Below are 15,082 nucleotides of genomic sequence, written 5' to 3' on the forward strand. Positions count from 1 at the left end.
GTACACTGCTGAGGGGAGCAGCGGGCGGGTCAGGAGAGGTCTGGCTCGCCATGTGGTCTCCTCCGGGGCAGGCAGCAGGCGGGAATCGAACTCATACGGAAGCGGCTTCAGATTCTCAGTGCTGTGCTTTAACCCGCTGCGCCACCAGGGAGGGCCTGTTATCTTAATTTTTGTTGATATTATACATTACATTGATTTACATATAGTAAACAGTCCTTGTATCCCTGGGATAACTCACACTTGATCATGATATATAACTGTTCTTATATATTATTGAATTCAATTTTCTGGTATTTTGCTGAAGATTTTTTTCAACAACATGCAAGATATTTGCTGTGTAGATTTTTTTTCTGCTGTTTTAACTATATTCTGTAATAAGGTAATTTTGCCATCATAAAATATATGATGGAATCATTCATTATTCTTGGATTTTTAGAAATAATATGAACAGAATAGGCCTAAATTATTCTTAGAAGTTCTAATAGAATTCATTTGTAAAGTCTTCAGGCCCTGGCTTTTGTTTTGGGAAGTTATGATTTTTCTTATTGCTATTTCAGTTTCCATGTTTGTGTTAGGTTCATTCAACTCTTCTGTTACATCCTAGTTTTGTATTGATGAACTACATTGGGCTAGAAATTTGTTTATTTATTCAAGTTTACCAAATTTATTGCCTTATAATTGTACACAGTAATCTCATGATCTTTTGTATTACTATGCCATCTGTGCTAGTTTCTTCTCTTTTATTTCTGATTCTATTTATTGTTTTATTTTTAGCCTAGCTAGAAGTTTATCTATTTTGTTTTTCTCAAATAACCAGTTCTTAGTTTCACTGATCTTTTGTATTACCTTTATATTTTCTACTTCACATTTCTCTGATATTTTTATTATTTACTTCCTCCTACTAATTTTGTGTCCATTCATTCCTCTTTTACAGGTTGCTTGAGGTACAGCATTAAGTTGCTTGTGTTGTGAGTTGAATTAAATTGGAGTTATTATTATTTTTAGCTTCTTAATCTGGACCTGAATTGCTATTATCTTTCTATTAAAACCAATTTTGCTGCATCCCATAAAATCTGACCACTTATACTTTAATTTTTATTAATTTTCTGACATTTGTTTTTCATTCCTGTTTTAATTTCCCTCTATGCAATAGCTATTAGACATCACTTTGCTTAGTTTCCATGTATTTATAGTTTTCCTGTTCTTCTAATAGTTCATTTAATCTTTATGACATTATGGTCAGAAAGTTTCTTGGCATGATTTCTGTCTTCATAGTTTTATCTATAATTGACTTTCATTGCAAACTAGTGCGTATTCTTAGAAACATACCAAATACATTTGAAAAAAAAATGTGTATGCCCAAATTTTGGGGTGGAGTGTTCTGAAAGCATATTCCACATTTCTCATGGATTGATTGAGACTGTTCTAGATTTTTTGGTCCCAGAATTCACTCTGTCTCTTCATTTTTAGGTTTTCTGTGTTATAACAGAGACACAATTTCAGACTATTGCCTTTGTACCAGTTCAGCTAGTTAGAGAACTGCTACCAGCAATGATAATAAGTGGAAACTAGGGCAGTAGAACACTGAAAGGCTACCTCCTCTGAACTTCAAGGATTCCTGCTTCCTTCCATGCTAGGTGCAAAACAGTTGTATTTTGGGCTCCATAGCGACCCCCTTTTCTATGCCAGCTCCTTAGTCTAAAAGTTTCAAATAGTCTTCTGCCAGCCATAACCTCTAGACTGAGCAGTAGATAAAGTCCTAGACGTGGATTAGAGTTGAGGCAGCGCTGCAATTTAGGAGGAATTCCTTTCTTTTCTTTTCCAGTGAATAGTCTTGTTGTTTGGACCCTAGTGCTTGAACAGTAGCTTAAAAAACATTCAGTTCTTGTTTCCGTTTGGCTCTGGATGGGAGGGAGCTTGTACTGGTAGGTGTTTAGACTAGCAAAGTGTCCGGATGCAAGCAATAGCTTCATCTCTAAGGAGTCACAGTCAAGTCATAGATCTGATTGGCTCCTCTCTCAAGTTTGAGCTCCAGCTGTTCTACACACAGAGCCTCAGGCTCAAGCCGGCTATTGTCATGCTGTGCCCTTTCTCCTACAGTTCTCCAACAGTGAATCCTCTGACCTGGATACCAACTCTCTATACTGCCTTATCCAGCACAGTGTTGGGGCTCAGAGGGCCCTGATATGGCTTTCTGATTGTAAGCCCCTGTTCCAGCTGTTGTTGGGTAGCTTCATAGAGCCGCCGCCCCTCTGTCTCATGAATTCCACTACTCTGCCATAGCTATAGTCATTGTTCACTTAAAGATTGCCTACCCCTTTCCACTGCATCACTGTTTCTGATGTATGTTGTAGTTTTCTATTTATCTCTCAGAGGTTATTATCATTGTTCTGCTGCAATTTAGTTAGTATTTGGATGTGAGGGAGAGCCTGATTTCTTTATTCTGTAATAATCTTGCTATACTCCTATACTCTCCTACCATCCACATTTAGGAAACATTTGCTTAGAGTAAGTCACATCATATATACATATGAGTTTTGACTATAGTTTATTTTTTTATTTTTTGCATATCTTTATAGAGCATATTGAAAACAATTACGTATTAAGATAGTTTCTAAATAGAGCCTAGTTTTCCTATGATCACTGTGAAGGTCAAGGCTAACAAGTAGCAGCAGAGTTTATCTGGCTCTTCAACTACATTATAATATTCAGCACAGGAAGCTTCTGTGCCTAGTGGATCTCTGACTCTACCAATTGCTGGGAAATGGTGGATTGAAGGACTTTCAGAATGGTTCATAACTTTGAAAAATCAATGATGAGTTAATAGGGCCTTTAGGACACCCTAGTTTCTAAGTATGGCATTCTGCCACAAAAACACTCAGAAACTTTTTGCTCTTACAGTTACATTGTAGGAAAAAAAATCCATTCTGTTTCTAACTCCTCCTGTTAATCAATGCTGGGACAAAGCCTAGGGTTTTATTCAGCTAGAAGCATACATATTCGGTCTGGAAATACCTTACTATAAAGTTCTTGGTATATACCAAACTTCCAGATTTGATTAGTTCTTCCACTTGGTCTAAGGGCTGTTGCAATTTTTTTCTTTTACTCCATGAGAAAAACAGGTGAAATATGAGGAAGGGTTGATTAAAATTATAAATGAACATAGACTGTTACATCTTCACCTGTTTACACAAGATAGATATCTGTATCTCTCTCTCTCACACACACATTTTAGTTACACACAGTAATGTGTGTGAATTATAGAGAATTAAAATAGATTCTAAATTGCAGAAATCAGCTTCTTTTTGGCAACACAGAACTTTCAAAAAGAACATTTCAGCTATAGATTTGTTGTGAAATGACCTATATACAGGAGTATAAAAAGGAGTTTTCAATGGCAATAAAAATTGCATGTGTACACTAGAAGATAGTCAAACAAATTGATAAAGTTGATTATAGCTGTTACAAACATAGCCAGAGTTATTTTGCCTCCCTTCCAATTGTGATCCAAATAAATACAACCAATGCACTAAAAGAAAATGTGATACTAACTGGAAGTTTTTCTCATATCCTGACTATTCTGTTTGGCCTGGGATTGAAAGGTTTCCCAAGTCATAAAGCTTTCAGTGCTAAACCTAGAACAGTCCTGGGCAATCTGGAAAAGGTCTGAGAAAATCCTTCTTTGACTCTGAATTTGAACACATTTCTAAGAGTGAATCTACAGATCTGTGGATATGTTTAAGACCATAAAACACATTATCTGTGTTTGATATATGAAATGATTACTGCTTTCAGTGAATACTAGAAACAGAAGATGTAAATCGTTTTTGTCTGCCTTCTAGTGCTTAAATTACACACTAGAAATAATGTTGCACATAGATATTAGCAAATTCCTCCAACATTTAGCATCAAAGATATGGAAAAAGATCTAACAAATTCCACTGTCTAATAGATAACTAGGTTCCTCAGCACACAGAATAATGTTTGGTGAAGAGCATGCCCTCTTTAAATACATATGGAATGAATATAAAATTAACAATAACGACACTAAAACACATTAAATCTATTGGCATATGCTCATTAAATTACTATGTAAAAGGCCAAATCTGAACATTTGTATCTTGTATATCCATTCCTCCTAATCATTCTGATTATTTTTGTTTATGCATGTTCAAGTTCCAACCTAGGACCCTCCCTGGTACACTGTGAAGCTAGCCCCACCATTTAAGCACGAGTTTGATCCCCCACCAGGGAGCTGACCCACATGGCGCAGCAGACCTCTCCTGTCTTCACCGCTGCTCCCCTCAGCAGTGTATTTTTTCAATCTTCCTGTTCAGTTCCCCACTCTGTCTTTGGTGAACACTCTCATAACCTGTTCCTCTGGCCTATACCCCAGTTTTGTATACATAAATAAAATAAATCTTAAAAAAAAGTCTAACCTATTAGAAAGTATAAGTGTAATCTTTTAATTTCTAGCCCAAGTAGTAGTGATGGTATTCAAATTGTTAGGAACTGCTAGAAAAAACTATGCTCATTGAAATAAGTCAGAAGGAAAAAGAAAATATCAGATGGTCTCACTTATAGGAGGATTATAAGTGAACCAAATAAGGCATCAGAGGGAAAAAAATAGTAACAAGAAAAACACAACAAAACAAAACAAAACAGAAATAAACAGACAATTATAAAACAGAGTCATTAGGCAAGGTGAGTAGGAGGGAGAGGGGTCAGAATGAGGGAGGGGAGAACACAGGGGACCATGGGATGAAGCAGGAAGTTTCCCAGGTCTACTCAGGTTCTGCCACTTCCCCAGGCCTGCTGCTCAGAGGAGTCTGTTGCTTGGATTCTGCTCCTCACTGGAGCAGAAAGTTCCTGTAGTGTGCTGCTGGCTCATAGTAGTAGCTATGGCTACCTCAACCCCTTCCCAAACGATAAAGAATTCTTATGCTATGACGGACGGGATGACAAGTTTCCTCACACGACCTGTATAAAAACTCACCATTCCTGTAATTGGGGACTCAGCCTTTTGGAACACACAGTGTGACAAGTAAATCTCTCTCTCCACCTCTCTGAGTTCTGTCTGATTTCCCTGGGAATTTGCAGTAACATTTTGGTTCCCTGATTGGGAAGCTAGCTGCTTTGGACACTGGTTTGGTGATGGGGCCGTGCCTGGAGATTCTCTCTGAAGTGAATGAGGTGGCAGGCCACCCGCCACTTGTTGGGTGTTGCTTCCTGAGGCGAGCAGATCTGCGATAGCACCTTCATACCATACCCGGATTCTCAGGGAGAGGTGGACAGACAGACCCTGTCAGGGGTTCTGGATAAGGTAAGGCCCCGGGGCCTTGGTTCTAGTTAGGCGCATCTCCATGGATGGAAGGAGAGTTAAATCATCTCTCACACCCCTTCAAGGGTACCTGGTTCCAGTTAGGCACATCCCCATGGATCAAGGAGAGTTTAATCATTTCTCATTCCCCTTACGGGGCCAGGTAGATTTTCCTGATGGGTGGAATGCATAGCTACTGTCTCTGTGTGTGAGTGTATGTAAATAATCCCTCTACTTCAGTTACGGGATCTGAGTGGTCTTGTCCTGTGTTTCTGTGACACCTTATACGGCCTACAGGTGATCTTTTAAAGGCACCAGTCCAGCAGTTATACAGACTCGTTTTTCTGCCAAGACGGGTTTTCTGAGAGGAAGTTCGGAGAGGAACATGGCCAGGCAAGAATGTGATTGTTCCTCTCCCCTTTTGTTGCAACATTGAACACAATGTCAGAGACTCAGCGTAAACATGCTTTAGGGGCCATCAGATTGTTCATGATTGTATCTGCTGGAAGGCGCAGTTTCCCCATTGAAACAAATTGTTCTAACCAAATTCAGGGCTCAAATCAGTTCTACCCTAAAGGATCCGCATAATATTTTACTTCTAGACCTGGATAGCCTCATCTTATAGGTCACCCTCCCTAGAGAGTGAAAAGGAAAGTTTTAGTTCAGGATTGGCTCAAGCTGCAGAAGTCTGGGTCCTCACCTGCACCTTTCAACTGGCAAAAGATCTATTAGTTGCAGATTCTCGCTATGTTTGCCACCATCCACATGCATGGGACATTTTAAAAGTAAGGGGAAAAGAGCAAACATCCTCCAGTTGCTAGAAACAACCAGTCTGGTATCTGGCCAGAGTGGCAATCATTCACTGCTAGAGACATCATAAAGGAAATCCCTCAACTACTAGAAAAAGTCTCAGTTGACTAAAGTGGTGATTATTTGTTAACCAGCTGGCCAAGCTGAGAGCCAGGTTGGTAGGCTGGGACCACCCCCAAACCAGCAGCCCCTGAGCGGGGGCGGCATCCGCATCCACCACCATCCTGGTGTTTGAAAAACAATTCAGGCTGGTGTCAGTACAAAAAAAAAACTGTGCCCTCATTCCAGATTGTGGGGTTCACACTGGGGCAAGACTAGCTTGGGTGATGGCCTTGTGCCATGCAAAGCCCCCCACCTTGCTGCTGGGGCCACTGCGGGGCCCCCACTGCTAGCCCAATGCCAGGCATACCTCCATTTCCTGGAGACCCTCCAGCTTGGCCAGCACCTGCCAACAACCGCCCAGGTGCTTGCGCACAGCCTGGGATGCTTGGGTCCCACAGAGCTTCCCCCGGCACACAGTGTGATGCCCGTGACCAAAGAGCAGCAGAGGTTGCACAGCCAACGGCTCTCAGCCTGCAGGTGCTGGTTAAATTGCTTGAGTTCATAGATCTTGCCTAGGTGGGCATGCAGCTGCCGACTCACATACCCGATGAGGCAGCCTGGCAGCATCAGAGTGGCCAAGTGCGCTGCCTCCTCCTGCCGCAGGCGCGACCCCAGCTCCTTCTCACCCAGTGCTACCATCTCCTCATCCATCCGTTAGTCCCTCCACACTGTCCATCTTGGGGTCCATTGTGGCCTAGCTGAGATAACACCTGCCTGCCACGGCGACCTGGAGCTTCCTATGCTTCGGCTCTGATTCTGCAGGTGGCCAGGTATAGCCAGCCTCACAGGAGTCGGAAGATGGCTTATGACAAAACACCAGGGGACTGATGGCTCCTACCAGATGGATGAAATTTTGTTCCTTCAGTTTGTGTCTTTAGGGGCCAGACTTGTGCACAACCTCACCCTGTTCAGTGGCCCCAGCCCCCTTTGGGGATGCAGCAAACGGGCGCCTCCCTTTAAACGCCTGCAGGTGGACTTGTTTTGAGCTGCCCCTACTCCTGGCTACTTCATGGGCTAGCCATGTAAGCCAGCCTGCCAAAGACGCCACAGTAGTGGACAGCTTTCGTAGACCCTTCTACAGCCCAGCTCCAGCCACAACCCGAAGCTGGTTGGTCAACACACAGCAGAAGCTTGAGGAACATCAGATGGATGTATACAAACTGTTGGACTGACCCCAGTGTTGGTTGTTTTTCCCATTTCCTCTTTGGTTTGATGGTGCTTGTATTAGCATATTGCCTGCCCTGACAAAAGTCTGGGGGCAAGGCTCCTGTGTTTTGGGCTGTAGCCAGCACCCTAATGTTTCCGTGTTTTATACACATGCATCCAAGGTCTCTGGTTCTTCTCTATGTGCTCCCAATGGACCTTTTTGTTTGCTGTACTGATATCTATAGATGTATAATTATGCTTGATTTGAGTCTCTGTGCCCTCACTTTACTCATCCCTGACTTTGAACTTCTGTTAAGTGAACAAGCTACCCCAGTTTCTCACATACAGGCCCTAGCTGTTGTTCAAAATGTGTCCCCCTGGCCATCCCACTGCTTGTAGCCCTTGGTGTTTCTTCTGGGATAGGCTTGAAGACTGTTGTGTCTATGCCAATAAGTCAGGTGCTGTTCATGTGTCCTTTTGTTGATTTTCCTGAGCAATTAGTAGGGTATCAAATGGGGAAAAATGAAGCCGGAAGTTTCCCAGGTCTGCTTAGGTTCTGCTACTTCCCCAGGCCTGCTGCTTGGGCGAGTCTGCTGCTTGGATTCTGCTGCTCGCTGGAGCAGAAAGTTCCTGCAGTGTGCTGCTGGCCCACAGTAGTAGCTGTGGCCACCTCGACCCCTTCCCAAACGATAAAGAATACTTATGCTAGGACAGATGGAAAGGCAAGGTTGCTCACACAACCTGTAAAAAACCTTACCTTTCTTGTAATTTGGGGCTCAGCCTTTTATGACTGATCCCAATGAGCCCGCTGATGTGAGAAGTAAATCTCTTTCTCCACCTGAGTGTCTATGAAATTGCGATAACAGTAGCTGTGCATTGGATGAATTAGTGGTGGAAATTCTATATGGATTACATCTAAGAAAAGAATGCAAGCATTGTTTAAAAATGAACAATGATGTCAAATATAAATAAATAAATAGATAAATAGATAAATTAATAAATAAATGCTAGGAAGTCATTTTGCAAAAATTTGGTACTGGGAGTTCAAATCCTCAATAATTCAATTACCTAGATTGCTGATGCTTTTTAATGTGATGCTTTTTAATATGACTCGATGCTCAAGTCAACTGTCATTCAGTTTAACTCTTACATAGTTCATACCATAGTTTCCCATTTTGTTGATGATTGGACCAACAGGGTGGAACTGAAAGCTTCAAAAAAGCCCCAATTTCAGTCCCTTGGCTCTGTTCAAAGAAAAATGTTTATTCGTAGGATTTGGTTTTCACAGAACTATTGTGTTTATTAGTTAACTTCTTTTTGTGTTTGCCTACAAATATATTTGGGAATAAATTTGTATATATACATATATACACATACAACTATATATATTATATATAATATACCATATAAACACAATATAGTCATCACATGTATGTGTGTGTGAAAGAAGTGAAGTAACATGTGATATCACACATATTATGATTTATACACATGTAGTATATGTGGGTATATGTATAAAGTATAGATGTCTATCATTTCCAGGATCATTGCATTCCTTCAGGAAAATACACAGATATTCCCTTGCTATCTGTCCTATAGTAACTTTGACCCAATTTTCATAGAATGCTGGAATATAAATCAGTGTCTGCAGATTTGCATACTCTGTATACAGCTGGAAACTAACCGCACTCAGCATAGTCATTTTGTTTCTTCTGATTATTAATAGATTTCTACAGCATGACTGCAGAAAATGAACACAATGTTTATATTTGGTTAATGTATTTTTCTATAAAATACCGTCATAGAAAATGGATTTAAATGTGTCAGATTCTCTAACCATTGGGCTAAACAATGCATCTAGGTAGACTCCTGAAGCACTAGCAATATATGATCCACTCTGAGCCAATCTTGGAGTGTTTCCTGTCACAGAATGAGAGAAGTACAAAACTTTATCCTTGGTTTTTCTTATCACTAAACCCAAAAGCACTCAAGAAAAACACTTCTGCTTTTCCCAAGGTCTTATTAGATGAACATTCTCACAACAAACTTCCAATATGACTTCATCTTTGAATTGTGTATTAAGCATTCCAACATTTTAATTTTACATTCCTTAGGCACTTGCCACTCTGTGATTTTGCTTTGTGTTATGCTTATTTGTATGCTAGTCTGTCAAATCCTTAACAAAAGGAAAACAAAAACATGGTTTAACATCATCTTCTTGTCCGTATTGCCTAACACATGCAGCCTAGTCAAATGTGAAAGACCATTTGTCAATCCAATTTGCTGTGATTCATTGACCTAGTTCCAGAACACACAGGAACCAGAACAGTGACTTGTATGGTTATCTTTATGTATCAGGGCAGATTAGAACTCATGTTTTCTGAGTAGAATCAAGGAACAGAAATAGGAAACAAGTGGAGCTGAACGACAGTGGAGACTGTACAGAGTATCTAAGAGCTCAGGCTATGTAATCAGATGAACGTGGGTTGGTATCACTTCTCTCCCATCTACGCTAAATAACCTTAGCGTGAGGAAGCTGTGTTACCTGAAGTTATTTGAGACTCGATGACAGAACAATTGGTGAACTTATCATTTGTCACACAGTTCTACTAGTCCAGTAGGATTAAATGTTGGAATGTGGCTATATAAACAAAGCTAAGGTAGTTTCTAAGGTATGCGTGAAATAGAGTTTGTTAGGTGAACTTTAACTCAGATGTATCCCTTCCCTCTGATTGAGTACCATTAGGGAAAAACCAACTAGGAAAATGCTAGGAATTAATTATTAAGTCATGTTTATATATTTATATCTTTCATACATATTCATCTATTTATTTAATATTTAGTGCTTTAATAATTAAGCTATTTTTTGAACATTGTTTATGGGAGAATGCTCTTTGGCAGCCTCATTATATTCTCAAGTGTAACCAGCTGACTGAGATTCAGAGTATCAAAGAGCCATGATAGATCCTCTATTATCTGAAACCTTTGAGATGTTTTTGGAGTCAAAACCCTTAAAACAGGTAAAAGTGGAACAGGGTAATCCCCCGCACCCCCAGGAAAAGGGGTGGAGCTGAACAGAGAAGAGAAGGTGTATGAAGAAGAAGGAAACAGGATAGAAAGCCAGAAGGAGACCTGAGGAAGCCACATGGAACAGAGAGAGACATGTGAAGAAACTGTGCTTGTTTCTTGGCCCTGTGCTGGTTGAAACAGATGTGGGTGAGAGACCCATGGGGAGGTGACCATTTATATTGATTTTGTTTGTGCTCTTTTCCTCCCGGACTTGTCTGGCCACTTCCGACCCTTTTCTATGGGTCACGGCCAGAAGGTGCTTTAGTCTTGTGGCAGGCTTTCAGGCCTTGCTTTGGACCAATCCCGTTTGGGTAGACTTTTACACATGAGGGGATGGGTAACTTCAGGTGTTTGTCTTAGAAATTATATTGTCTTTTCTGTATTGTATACTCATTGTATTAAAGTTCCTTTGCATTAAAACTCTTTTGTCTTGATGTGGCGGATGGCAGAACCTATTTAGAGCAGGCAGGTTTGGGGGTTCAGTGGTGCCCTCTCTCCCTGCCCCATAACAAAGGACAGAATACTTTGCTCTGCTTAAAAATAACAGCATGTAATTCATTCCATGTGAAGTGTGGTAGCTGATTCTGTAACAGGATGGTCCCTAGGAAAAAGGGAAGTTCCAGGTTCCCTGCCCCACCCAGAAGGAGGGTGGAGCTGAGCAGAGAAAAAGGAGAGAAAAGAAGGAAAGGAAGCGGGATGGAGAAGGAGGAGACCTAAGGAAGCCACATGGAGCAGCAAGCATGTGAGAAAGAAACCAGGCTTGTTTCCTGACCCTGGACTGGTGAAGGCAGATGTGGGGGAGAGACCTGTGGGGAGGTGACTGTGGCAGTGTTTATATTGATTTTGATTTTGCTCTTTTCCTCCCAGATTTGTCTGGCCATTTCTGACCCTTTTCCATGGGTCCTGGCCAGAAGGTGCTTTAGTCTAGTGGGCAGGCTTTCAGGCCTTGCTTTGGGCCAATCCCTTTTGGGTTGACTTTTGCCCACGAGGGGATGGGTAACTTCAGGTGTTTGATTTAGAAGTTCTATTCTTTGTGTTCCGTATTGTATATTTACTGTATTAAAGTCCCTTTTCATTAAAGTTTTATATGTTTTGTCTTGTTGCGGCGGATGGCAGAAGCCACTTAGAGCAGGCAGGTTTTGGGGCTTCAGGGGTTTCTCCCTCTCTCCCTTTCATATAACAGATTTTGTCCTATAACAATTCTATATTCGAAAGTCCTTCATTGGAACAAAAAAGCAAACTTTTTTATTTGGAAAGAAACTTAACAGTTTATAGATAATATATAGAAAGAAAACTTTTTACACATTCAAGGCTAATTTTATCTGAGGAGAAGTATTAAGGACTAATTGAATTAAAAGATTTGAGGTTCAAAATAGTAAGTTTTGCTATTGACCGAAAATAGAAGGATTCAGCAAGTTTAGTGTTGATTACAATCATGAAAGGGGTAAGAAGAACATCATAAATTAAAATGAATTCACTTTAGCCTAATCTCATTCCTTATCTAATTGTCTGATGTGACCTACACTTGAAAGGACAGCAGGGTTATGTCATTCACATTTTGCAAAACTGAATTGTCCTTCGGCTACTTGGAATGGCCCACTGCCTGAAGTTGCCTTTTCTTCACTCAAGATGTTTCAGCAGCCCATCAGCAAATTATTTTCAATTAATTTGTTAAACCCTAAATGGAATAAGAAGAAAGTGCCTAAGGAACATGAAATGTCATCCAATTTCACACTTAGGGACCACCTGCATTGCTGCACCTCTGAGTGACCAGCGGCTGCCATACTGGTTAAGCACTGAAGATCCAAAGTGAAGAAGGTGTAATTCTTGCTTATAAGAATCTCACAATGTCAAGTTGGAAGGAAGATGCAGATTACAGAGTGCACATTTAAAGTACTCATATTTAACTAGATGAGAGAATGTGAATGAGTTTGGTTGTCCACAAACCCATTTGTGAGGGAAGCACTAAATTAGCATGACAAGGAAGACAGGAAATTGCAATTTCCTCTGTCTCAGTTTCTTCTTACCTCTCACAGTGTGAATATCTTCCCTTTGTTCTGTGATTTTCAAGTTTAACTGTTATATATATATATATATATATATATATATATATATATACACACACACACACACACACACACACATATAGTTTGTTTTTTTCACAATGTGCTCCTTATACACAAAACCAACCATTTTACATTCCATAGTTCAGCTTCCAGGGATAACTTTGCTAAGACATTTGAAAATATGTGAACTTTTTTCCCTTATATCTTTAGAACCTCACTCCATATGTAAGCAATGATTCATTTGTATAACTAAGTAAAAATATATTGCAATTCCTAGATGGGGAGGTATGAAAGCTCACTTGCATAGCTGGAATGTAACCCACCCATCTGTGCATGCCCAGGGCAACGCCCTACCCAGAACAAGCTGTGAAGCTGCCTACCTGCTCTCTGCCTTGTGGATTTAGACTTAAAGAGCTCCTTCTAACTCTTGGGGGTACATGACACCTTTCTTGCACTGACTCCCTCTTGTGTGGGTCTCTCTAATAAATCTCGCCTGGCTCAACTATACCTAGCACTCTCTGGTGAAGTATTTTCCTAGAGGGCAAAGGATCCACTCATTTGGATCTGGACCTATTGCACTTCCGTCTTTCTTTTATTGTTAATTTTTAAATATTTCTTATTGGCTGAAGTAATGTATTCCACATTTTTAAAAAGACGAATACTCATTCTCTTTTTTGCTAGATTTGAACTAGATGAAAAATCCCTGGAAATGTGGGTAACCATTTTCACATAATCAGAACACAAGAATCCCGTTAACATGAATAAGAGGAATGTTGAGACTGAGAGACAGAGTCTGGTAACTTTGAAATCCCTGAGTTAAGTTGTAGCTTGAAGGATATATTCCTGGATTTTTGACTAGGTGAACAAATAATTTCTTTTTGATTAATTTAGTGTGAACTTAGTGTCTTCTCATTTTCAATCAGAGTCAAACTCAGAGATTGGTGATCTGTAACCTATGCAAGATTCAACTAATTGCATATTTTGGCATTCTTTATGAGCTAAGAATTTTTTTCATTTTTAAATAATTTTTAAACAAAGAGACTATTTGTGACACATGAAAAATCAAGCGAAATTTAACTTTCCATGTCTATAAATGGAGTCATAAGAAAATAATTATTCTCATTTTTGATTTGTGTTTTTGTGCTATAGTGACAGAGTTGAGTAGCTGTGATACAAACAGTATGACTTATAAAACCTAAAATATTTACACTCTAACCCTTTTCAGAAAAAGGTTGCTGACCTCAGACCTAACCATAAAGGGTGATTCCCAGGAATTCTGTTTATTTAAATGTCCTATTGGCTTCCTATGGAGATAGTAATGAGTTCATTGAGATTTATGTCTCTAAGGCTAACAATTGAAGCAGATGGAAGGAGAGAGAGGTTTCTTTGTAACCACCTAGGGAATAATTCAGTGGGTAAAGAATTTATTCACTATCTAGTAGGACAAATTGTCAATAAGAAGAGAATTTTGTGTAAACTGCAAATGTCATCAGGTGAAATGTTTTCTGACCATAAGCACTGAAGAAGCTGTTTTCCATTTCCAGCTATAGAGGGAGGAAGTGAAAAGACAGCACAAACATTTATCAGCTCTCTACATTATGCTAGATTGTGTGCTGTTTGTTTTATCCTTATAGTGTGTTTGATTCATCCTCAGAAGAACCGATGAGCTAAGTCATGTCTAGCCCCATTTTTCTGGTGTAAATACTGAGATTTTCCCCTCCTTTATCAGCTAGTAAGTATCAGAGATAAGATTTGATATAAATCAACTGAACTCTAAAATTTGCTTTCAGCTATATTGGGATAGAAGAATAAGAAAGAAAAAAAAGCAATTGGAAGAAAGAAAAAAAATGAAAAACTATGAATAGCTATAAATCAGAGACATTTTACGGGGGTGGAGAGAGGAATAGGATCAAAACTGGGGTGGGATGGGAAGAGTGCACTGGACTATGGTGATGGCACATGGGTGAATTTGTGGTGGGAAGTCTATGAGATGAAAAAATGCACAAAACGAAGAATGATGTAATAAATAAATATGAGGAAGAAGAAAAAAGTAAGACAGAATTTTAAAAGTAAAGAACTTTAAGAAAGTAAGTTGGATCATCCTATTCAGAAGTTTCATTAGACAAGTATTACAAACTTCTGGAAATGCTCATCTACAATAGTGATAGCACTTGATTTATTTATGCGGTACAGGCCAGAGGTGCAGGGGCCGTGAGAGGACTCACCAGAGACAGAGTGGGGAGCAGAACAGCAGATCGACGAAGTACACTGCTGAGGGGCGCAGCAGGCAGGTCAGGAGAGATCTACCGCGCCTTGTGGGTCACCTCCCTGGCCCGGGATTGAACTTGTGCTGAGGCAGATTTATAGTGCTGTGCTTTAACCTGTTGTGCCACTAAGGCTGACCCAGTGGTCACTTCTGGTTGTGAAAGAGGGCACTATATTCATGCTGGATCAACAAAATTAATCTGAGATTTTCTTGGCCTAACTGGGATGTATGGTGATTCAAGTAGAAGGAACAAAGTTCATATAGTTATGGGAGGAGTCACAACAATGAGGCATTGACAAACTA

The 15,082-nt window shown here is 40.1% G+C and overlaps 1 pseudogene; it reads right to left on the bottom strand.

Annotated features, from left to right (window-relative positions):
• Nucleotides 1-6,518: 6,518 nt before the first annotated feature.
• LOC101620944 lies at nucleotides 6,519-6,883 on the bottom strand (annotated as a pseudogene).
• Between the last annotated feature and the right edge of the window lie 8,199 nt (nucleotides 6,884-15,082).

Source organism: Condylura cristata, unplaced genomic scaffold (assembly GCF_000260355.1).
Source record: "Condylura cristata isolate star-nosed mole 26May11 unplaced genomic scaffold, ConCri1.0 scaffold00019, whole genome shotgun sequence".
NCBI lineage: Eukaryota > Metazoa > Chordata > Mammalia > Eulipotyphla > Talpidae > Condylura > Condylura cristata.